This window comes from Triticum dicoccoides, chromosome 3A (assembly GCF_002162155.2).
Source record: "Triticum dicoccoides isolate Atlit2015 ecotype Zavitan chromosome 3A, WEW_v2.0, whole genome shotgun sequence".
Taxonomy (NCBI): domain Eukaryota; kingdom Viridiplantae; phylum Streptophyta; class Magnoliopsida; order Poales; family Poaceae; genus Triticum; species Triticum dicoccoides.
Genome location: NC_041384.1, coordinates 309,292,876 through 309,303,071, shown reverse-complemented (window position 1 = coordinate 309,303,071; position 10,196 = coordinate 309,292,876).

Below are 10,196 nucleotides of genomic sequence, written 5' to 3'. Positions count from 1 at the left end.
ACATCCTAGTGGTCATACTCCATGAGGTACGGACGAAGGGGTTATTCCATCTATACCTCTTCCCCTAGCCGAAGGGCAAAGCCACAGTGGTGGCACCCAGTCTGGGGCGAATCGCCACCCTTCGGCCGCTCCTGCCACGGGCGCGAGTGCAGGGCGCGCACCTCCTCCGCAGCGCGTTGACCCAGCCACTATGCCCAATGGAGCCACTGGCCCTCAAGCGCCTTCACCGCATCACCATGCCATCCAAGTGGCTGGTTCGCAACAGCTAGGGCGCGTCACAGTCGCCGCTGGCACCATCAGAAGCTAGGCGATGGTACGATCTACATCATCATCACCAATGCCAAGCACCGCTAGGGGGGCCATGGCGCGAGTCCAGCTGCAGTTGAGGTTCTCGCCGGTGTCAGATCAGATGTATGAATGGAGAGCCACTATGCAAAGTCTGATTGGCTTCGCCGAGGCTGGGGGCTCACAGCAAGCTGGCCCGCCACGCCCTCCCCAAGTGACGACGACGGCTCGCGCTGCTAGCCATACGGAAGAGGCCAAACACACTATGTAGTCCCCACCACGGCAACCAGCGTGGGAGCTGCAGAATCAAGAACCCGGCGACATCTTGATGGCCTCTTCCGACCCTCGAGTACGTCTAGGCCAATGGTGTGCCCCAGAGGATAGTCAGAGGGGAGCCGCGCGTGTCGTCATTAAGCGATGCCGCAACGACCACCATCGGACCAATGGGTGCGATAGCCCCGATGTCGACGAGCCTGCGCTCGAGGATTGCGTGTGCCTAACATTCAAGGTTGGGTGCCCTGCATTTACTCGTGAGCTGCGGCAAGTCCGTTGGCATCCGCTCGCACATTCAATCCAGAAATACCCGACAAGTATGATAGAGGCTAAACCCGGCAGAGTTCCTGGGTATCTACACCATTGTTGTTCAAGCTGCCGGAGTAAGAGATGAGAAGGTGTTCGCCAACTACTTCCCTTTTGGCACTCATGTCCAATGTGAGAACTTGGTTGATGCTCCCGCCAGAGAACTCCATTTCGTCATGGGCTGACCTGTGCCATGTGTTTATTGGTGCCTTCACGGGCTTCCATCAAGAACCAGGACGGCCCAGCGACTTGCAGCTCCTCCAACAAAAAGAATGAGAGACTTTACGCAAGCATCTGCAGAGATTCAGCAGAGTCAACAGAAATATCCCAAATATCCACCCAACGGTTGTGATAGCTGCCTTCCAATCCAAGGTGTGCAAACTGCGAGATATGTTCCAAGATGAATCTGCAGTTGCCCAAGACTGTGAAGGAGCTTTACACCATGGTGTACAAATGCGCTCGAGTGGAGTAGGGAAGGAAAATCCCTGGAGAGAAAGATTGCATCGAAATCGACTCAGAGGATGACAACGAGTCCACCAGCCAGAAGAAGAAGAACAAGAAGCGCAATAAGGGGCACAAGGATAAGCCAGTGATAACTGTCGAAGGATCAGGCATGCTTAGTACGGGAAGAATTCTAATTCCAAACCCCCCGACAAGGAAGCTACCGCGTGTGCTGCCTCCCCGGAGGCTGTGGCTGCCGAGAGGGCTGCGAAAGGCGATGGGCCGTACTGCGAGATTCATCTGACCAAAGGCCACGATCTCCAAGAGTGTCATCAGGTTGAGCGGCTCGTCAAGAGGCAGAGGGCTGAATATGAGAATCGTGATAAGGAAAAAGTTCGGAATGGCACTGGCAGGAAGGGCCGAGGCAATGAAGCAAATCACCCCGGCAAGGCTTTTTCGAACCAAGGAAAACCCGCCAAGGGCCGAGAGAAGGAAGTTTGCAATGATGAGAATGATGGAGAGGATGAAGAGGAAACCAGCCAGCAGGAATTCTAGAAGGCCATAGATGCCTGATAACCCACAAGTATAGGGGATCACAACAGTTTTTGATTTGACACAAATGGGAGCCAAAGAATATTCTCAAGTATTAGCAGCTGAGTTGTCAATTCAACCACACCTGGAAACTTAATATCTGCAGCAAAGTGTTTAGTAGCAAAGTAATATGATAGTAGTGGTAATGGTAGAAAAAGTAATATTTTTGGGTTTTGTAGTGATTGTAACAATAGCAACAGAAAAGTAAATAAGCGAAGAACAATATAAGAAAAGCTCCTAGGCAATGGATCGATGATGGAGAATTATGCCGGATGCGATCAATCATGTAACAGTCATAACATAGGGTGACATAGAACTGGCTCCAGTTCATCAATGTAATGTAGGAATGTATTCCGAATATAGTCATACGTGCTTATGGAAAAGAACTTGCATGGCATCTTTTGTCCTACCCTCCCGTGGCAGCGGGGTCCTATTGGAAACTAAGGGATATTAAGGCCTCCTTTTAATAGAGAACCAGACCAAAGCATTAACACATAGTGAATACATGAACTCCTCAAACTACGGTCATCACCGGTAGTGGTCCCGATTATTGTCACTTCGGGGTTGCCGGATCATAACACATAGTAGGTGACTATAGACTTGCAAGAGAGAATCAAGAACTCTCATATATTGATGAAAACATAATAGGTTCAGATCTGAAATCATGGCACTCAGGCCCTAGTGACAAGCATTAAGCATATCAAAGTCATAGCAACATCAATCTCAGAACATAGTGGATACTAGGGATCAAACCCTAACAAAACTAAGTCGATTACATGATAAATCTCATCCAACCCCTCACCGTCCAGCAAGCCTACGATGGAATTACTCACACACGGCGGTGAGCATCATGAAATTGGTGATGGAGGAAGGTTGATGATGATGATGGCGATGGATTCCCCTCTCTGGAGTGTCGAACGGACTCCAGATCAGCCCTCCCGAGAGAGTATAGGGCTTGGCGGCGGCTCCGTATCATAAAACGTGATGAATCCTTCTCTCTGGTTTTTTTCTCCCCGAAAGTGAATATATGGAGTCAAGGTTGAGGTCGGTGGAGCATCAGGGGGCCCACGAGGCAGGGGGGCGTGCCCAGGGGGGTAGGGCGCACCCCCACCCTCGTGGACAGGGTGTGGGCCCCCTGATGTGGATCTTTCGTCCAGTATTTTTTATATATTCCAAAATAATTCTCCGTTGATTTTCAGGTCATTCCGAGAACTTTTATTTCTGCATAAAAATAACACCATGGCAATTCCGCTGAAAATAGCGCCAGTCGGGGTTAGTTCCATTCAAATCATGCAAGTTAGAGTCCAAAACAAGGGCAAAAGTGTTTGGAAAAGTAGATATGACAAAGACATATCAACTCCCCCAAGCTTAAACCTTTGATTGTCCTCAAGCAATTCAGTTTGATAAACTGAAAGTGATAAAGAGAAACTTTTACAAACTCTGTTTGCTCTTGTTGTTGTAAATATGTAAAGCCAACATTCAGGTTTTCAGCAAAGATTTTGAACTAACCATATTCACAATAACACTTAGGTCTCATGTTTACTCATATCAATGGCATAATCAACTAGCGAGTAATAATAATAAATCTCGGATGACAACACTTTCTCAAAATAATCATGATATGATATAACAAGATGGTATCTCGCTAGCCCTTTCTGAGACCACAAAACATAAATGCAGAGCACCTTTAAAGATCAAGGACTAACTAGACATTGTAATTCATGGTAAAAGAGATCCAGTCAAGTCATACTCAATGTAAACTAACAGTAATGGATGCAAATGACAGCGGTGCTCTCCAACTAGTGCTTTTTAATAAGAGGATGATGACTCAGCATAAAAGTAAATAGATAGGCCCTTCGCAGAGGGAAGCAGGGATTTGTAGAGGTGCCAGAGCTCGGTTTTTAAATAGATATGAATAATATTTTGAGTGGTATACTTTCATTATAAACATAACAACCGAGAGATCTCGATATCTTCCATGCTACACACATTATAGGCGGTTCCCAAACAGAATGGTAAAGTTTATACTCCCCCTCCACCAACAAGCATCAATCCATGGCTTGCTCGAAACAACGAGTGCCTCCAACTAACAACAATCCGGGGGGAGTTTTCTATGTAGTTATTTTGATTTGATTTGCATAAAGCATGGGACTGGGCATCCCGGTGACCAGTCATGTTCTCGTGAGTGAGGAGCATAGTCCACTCCTCTTGAGAATAACCTGCCTAGCATGGAAGATACAGACAACACTAGTTGATACATGAGCTATTCGAGTATACAAAACAGAATGTTTATTTGAAGGTTTAGAGTTTGGCACATACAAATTTACTTGGAACGGCAGGTAGATACTCGCAGATAGATACAGACAGCCCTAGTTTATAGGTAGGTATGGTGGACTCATATGGAACAACTTTGGGGTTTATGGAATTGGATGCACAAGCAGTATTCCCACTTACTACAAGTGAAGTCTAGAAAAAGACTGGGAAGCGACCAGCTAGAGAGCGACAACAATCACGAACATGCATTAAAATTAATCAACACCGAATGCAAGCATGAGTAGGATATAATGCACCATCAACATAAATATCATAGAGGCTATGTTGATTTTGTTTCAACTACATGCGTGAACATGTGCCAAGTCAAGCCACCGAATCGTTCAAAAGAGGATACCATCCTATCATAACACATCACAACCATTTTAATAGCATGTTGGCACGCAAGGTAAACCATTATAAGATCCTAGCTAATTAAGCATTGCATAAGCAACCACAATCTCTAATTGTCAGTTCAAACATGTTTATTCATAATTGGCTGAATCAGGAACGATGAACTAATCATATTTACAAAAACAAGAGAGGTCGAGTTCATACCAGCTTTTCTCATCTTAATAAGTTCATCATATAATCATCATTGTTGCCTTTCACTTGCACGACCGAATAGTGTGAATAATAATTATAGTGCATGTGCATTGGACTAAGCTGGAATCTGCATGCATTCAATTCAAGAGAGAAGACAAGGTAATTTGGGCTCTTAGTTAGATCAACAATAATGCATATGAGAGCCACTCAACATTTTAATCATGGTCTTCTCCTATCGACCCCCAAAGAAAAGAAAAGAAGTAAAACTATTTAAGCGGGAAAGCTCCCAACAAGCAAAAGAAGAACAGGAAATATTTTTGGGGTTTCTTTTAATTACTACTACAAGCAAGAAAGTAAACTAGCTAAAAGCTACAACTATTTTTTTTGGTTTTTCTTAAGGTTTATCAAACACACAAAAAGAAAGCATAAAAAGGGAAAATAAACTAGCATGGATGATACAGTGAAAAAGTATGAGCACCGACAACTAGCATGATTGTGTGAACAGGAATGTAATGTCGATGATAAATACGTACTCCCCCAAGCTTAGGATTTTGGCCTAAGTTGGTCTATGGCCACGGCTGGCCTGGTGGATATCAAAAGTTGTAGCTGGGGTCGTACTGAGAAGGATCCCCCTGGTGCCACTGGTTGGCAATCTCTTCCGGATTCCACTGATAAACAGATTGCCGGTGAGGATCAAATTGTGGTTCCAGCTCTGGCTCTGTAGCTGGTGTGGGGTTTCGGTAGGCGTGAATGGCCTCCGGCGGAACAAGGTACTTGCCTGTAGATAAGTCAAACAAGGAAGGAGCAGGCAAGGTAATAGTCTCAGGGTGATTTTTATCAAATATCAGCTTATACTTAAGCATCTTTTCCTTATTCTTAACGATAAATCATGTGCTACCATACTCTTATAGTCTAAAAAAATAGGAGGCAGCAACTTCTCTTCCTTCTCATAATGCCTAATAGGTATGTTAAAGTGTGCAGCTAGGCGCGAGGCAAAGATACCTCCCAAGATGGGGCCCTTAGTACGGTTAAGATTTAACCGCTTTGCAACAATAGCGCCCATACTAAATGTGTCATCACGGAACAAGGCATGGCACAAAAAAAATATCGGGGGCACTAAGGTTGCCACAGTTTCCGCGACCAATTAAGCATCTACTAGCAAATATTGCAAAGTAATGAAAAATAGGAAAATGCATGCTAGTGATTCTTGCATCGGAAACTTTCCTCGTTTCCCCTACAACAATTGTATCAATAAACCCTTCCACATCGTCACGATGTGGTTCCTCTACATTGCCCTCAAAAGGGATCAAACAAATCCGACAAAAGTCACGAAGTGACATCTCCTTATGCTCATCATATAAATAAAATTCCACCAAAGGTGGTGAGCTCCTAGCATGGAAATGAAAGTTTTGCGCAAAGATATTGGTGAGTCAGAGATACTGTTCGCGTTGGTCATGGAGGAAGGTGGTGAGGCCTGCATTCTCAGCCAACTCATAAAAATCATCATAAATCCCGGCTGCTCTCAAGAAATTATCAGAAGGCCAAACTTCTGCGATGCGAGGGAGATTATATTTGGGCCTCCTATCCTCCTCACTTTGCTTATCATTCGAGCTTCGGCTCGATGAGCCCCTCAAAAATCTCTTCATATTTTTCTGAAAATATTTGAAATTTTTAGTAACTTCAAAATAAAAGTGAACCAAGCTCAACAAAATTGATAGCAACTACTCCCACAGGTGCCTAGAGGATATAGCATGCATTAAAACTACTTTTGACCATATAAATTTGACATGCAAGCTCAAGAACAGGGTTACCTAAGCAGCAAAAATTTGCAATGAATAAAGCACTAGAACAAAAACTAAGTGGACCAATGGAGGAGTCACATACCAAAGAACAATCCCCCAAAGCAGTTTTGTGAATGGAGCTTTGAGCAAGGAGATCGAAAATGGCAGCAAGATGAGGTAGAACTCGTGCTTGAGCTGGTTAGTGATTTTTTTGGAGGAAGAAGGAGGGTGTGGTGGCTGGAATAAGTGGAAGGGAGCCACCATGGGCCCACGAGGCAGGGGGCGCGCCCTGGACCCTCGTGGCCAGGTGCTTGCTCCCCCTGTTGTGTTCTTAGTGCCAGATATTCTCAAATATTCCAGAAAAAATCATATTTAAATATTAGGGCATTTGGAGAACTTCTATTTTCGGGGTATTTTTTTATTGCATGGATAATTCAGAAAACAGATAGGAAAATACTTTTTTTGCTTTAGTTAATATAAATAACAGAAAGTAAAAGAGGGTACAAAGAGTTGTGTTTTCTAAATTCATCCATCTCATGCTCACCAAAAGGAATCCACTAAAAAGGTTGATCAGGTCTTTTTAACAAACTCATTCCGAATAACATGGAACTGGAGAATTTTCGAATAACACTAGGTTACCTCAATGGGGATATGCACGTCCCCAACAATAAGAATATCATATTTCTACTTGACAGTAGGAAGAGTAAATTCAAAACCTCCAATAGTAATTGTTGAAATTTTTCCAATAGAATTGATATTGTGGACTTGAGGTTGTTTCCTCGGAAAGTGTACCGTATGCTCATTACCATTAACATGAAAAGTGACATTGCCTTTGGTGAAATCAATAACAGCCCCTGCAATATTCAAAAAGGGTCTTCCAAGAATAATAGACATACTATCGTACTCGGGAATATCAAGAATAACAAAGTCCGTTAAAATAGTAACGTCTGCAACCACAACAGGCACATCCTCACAAATACCGACAGGTATAGCAGTTGATTTGTCAGCCATTTGCAAAGATATTTCAGTAGGTGTCAACTTATTCAAATCAAGTCTACGATATAAAGAGAGAGTCATAACACTAACACCGGCTCCAAGATCGCGTAAAGCAGTTTTAACATAGTTTCTTTTAATGGAGCATGGTATAGTTGGTACTCCTAGATCTCCAAGTTTCTTTGGTATTCCACCCTTAAAAGTATAGTTAGCAAGCATGGTGGAAATTTTACTTCCGGAATCTTTCTTTTATTAGTAACAATATCTTTCATGTACTTAGCATAAGGGTTCATTTTAAGCATATCAGTCAAACACATAAGCAAAAAGATAGGTCTAATCATTTCAGCAAAGCGCTCAAAATCCTCATCATCCTTTTTCTTGGATGGTTTAGGAGGAAAAGGCATTGGTTTCTGAACCATGGTTCTCTTTCTTCACCGTGCTTCCTAGCAACAAAGTCTCTCTTGTCATAATGTTGATTCTTTGATTATGGGTTATCAAGATCAACAACAAGTTCAACCTCTACATCATTGTCATTGCTAGGTTGTGCATCAACATGAACATCATCATTAACATTATCACTAGGTTCATGTTCATCACCAGATTGTGTTTCATCATCAGAGATAGAAATATCATTGGGATTCTCAAGTGTGTCAATAAAAGGTTCACTAGAAGCATGCAAAGTCCTATCATTTTTCTTTTTCTTCCTTTTAGAAGGACTAGGTACGTCTACATTAGCTCTTTGAGAATCTTGCTCAATTCTCTTAGGGTGGCCCTCAGGATACAAAGGTTCCTAAGTCACTTTGCCTCCTCTAGTTGCAACTCTAACAGCAAAGTCATTATTCTTAGTATTCAATTCATTGAGCAAATCATTTTGAGCCTTAAGCACTTGTTCTACTTGAGTGGTAACCATAGAAGCAAGTTTACTAATAAGCTTAAGTTCACCTTTAACACTAGCCATATAATCACTCAAGTGTTCAATCCTATAAGCATTATGTTTCAATTGTCTACCAACATAAGCATTAAAATCTTCTTGCTTAACCATAAAATTATCAAATTCATCTAAGCATTGGCTAGTAGACTTATTACGAGGAATATCACCTTCATCAAATCTATAGAGAGAATGTACCTTTACTACCTGTGTCAGGTCATCAAGACCGTGTGTTTCTTCAATAGGTGATGAATTAAGACCATGTATTTCTTCAATAGGTGGTAAATTCTTAACATCTTCAGCTTTAATACCTTTTTCTTTCATAGATTTCTTTGCCTCTTGCATATCTTCAGGACTGAGAAATAGAATACCCCTTTTCTTTGGAGTTGGCTTAGGAGTTGGTTCAGGAAGTGTCCAATTGTTTTCATTAGTCAACATATTATTCAATAGAATTTCAACTTGATCAACAGTTCTTTCCCTGAAAACACAACCAGCACAACTATCCAGGTAATCTCTGGAAGCATCGGTTAGTCCATTATAAAAGATATCAAGTATTTCCTTTTTCTTGAGAGGATGATCAGGCAAAGCATTAAGTAATTGGAGAAGCCTCCCCCAAACTTGTGGGAGACTCTCTTCTTCAATTTGCACAAAATTATATATTTCCCTTAAAGCAGCTCGTTTCTTATGAGCAGGGAAATATTTAGCAGAGAAGTAATAAATCATATCCTGGGGACTACGCACACAACCAGGATCAAGAGAATTAAACCATATCTTAGCATCACCCTTTAATGAGAACGGAAATGTTTTAAGGATATCGTAGTAGCGAGTTTTCTCATCATTAGTGAACAGTGTGGCTATATCATTTAATTTAGTAAGATGTGCCACAACAGTTTCAGATTCATAGCCATAGAAAGGATCAGATTCAACCAAAGTAATTATATCAGGGTCGATAGAGAATTCATAATCCTTATCAGTAACAAAGATAGGTGAAGTAGCATAAGCAGGATCATATTTCATTCTGGCATTCAGAGATTTTTGTTTCAGCTTAACTAATAGTTTCTTAAGATCACTCCTATCATTGCAAGCAAGAAAGTCTCTAGCAATTTCTTCATCCATAACATAACCCTCAGCAACAATAGGTAATTCATATCTAGGGGGAGAATCTTCATCATCACTTTCATCAATATTATCAGTTTCAATAATTTCATTCTCCCTACCCCTAGCAAGTTGTTCATGAACAAATTCACCTAGTGCCACAGTATTATCAAGCATAGAAGTAGTTTCATCATAAGTATCATGCAAAGCAGAAGTGGCATCATCAATAACATGCGACATATCAGAATGAATAGCAGGTGTAGGTGTCGGAAGTTTACTCAAAACAGAAGGTGAATCAAGTGTAGAGCTAGATGGCAGTTCCTTACCTCCCCTCGTAGTTGAGGGAAAAATCTTGGTTCTTTGATCTTTCAAGTTCTTCATAATGATAAGCAGATATAAATCCCAAGTGACTCAAAGAATAGAGCTATTCTCCCTGGCAACTGCGCCAGAAAATAGTCTTGATAACCCACAAGTATAGGGGATCACAACAGTTTTCGAGGGTAGAGTATTCAACCCAAATTTATTGATTCTACACAAGGGGAGCCAAAGAATATTCTCAAGTATTAGCAGCTGAGTTGTCAATTCAACCACACCTGGAAACTTAATATATGCAGCAAAGTGTTTAGTAGCAAAGTAATATGATAGTA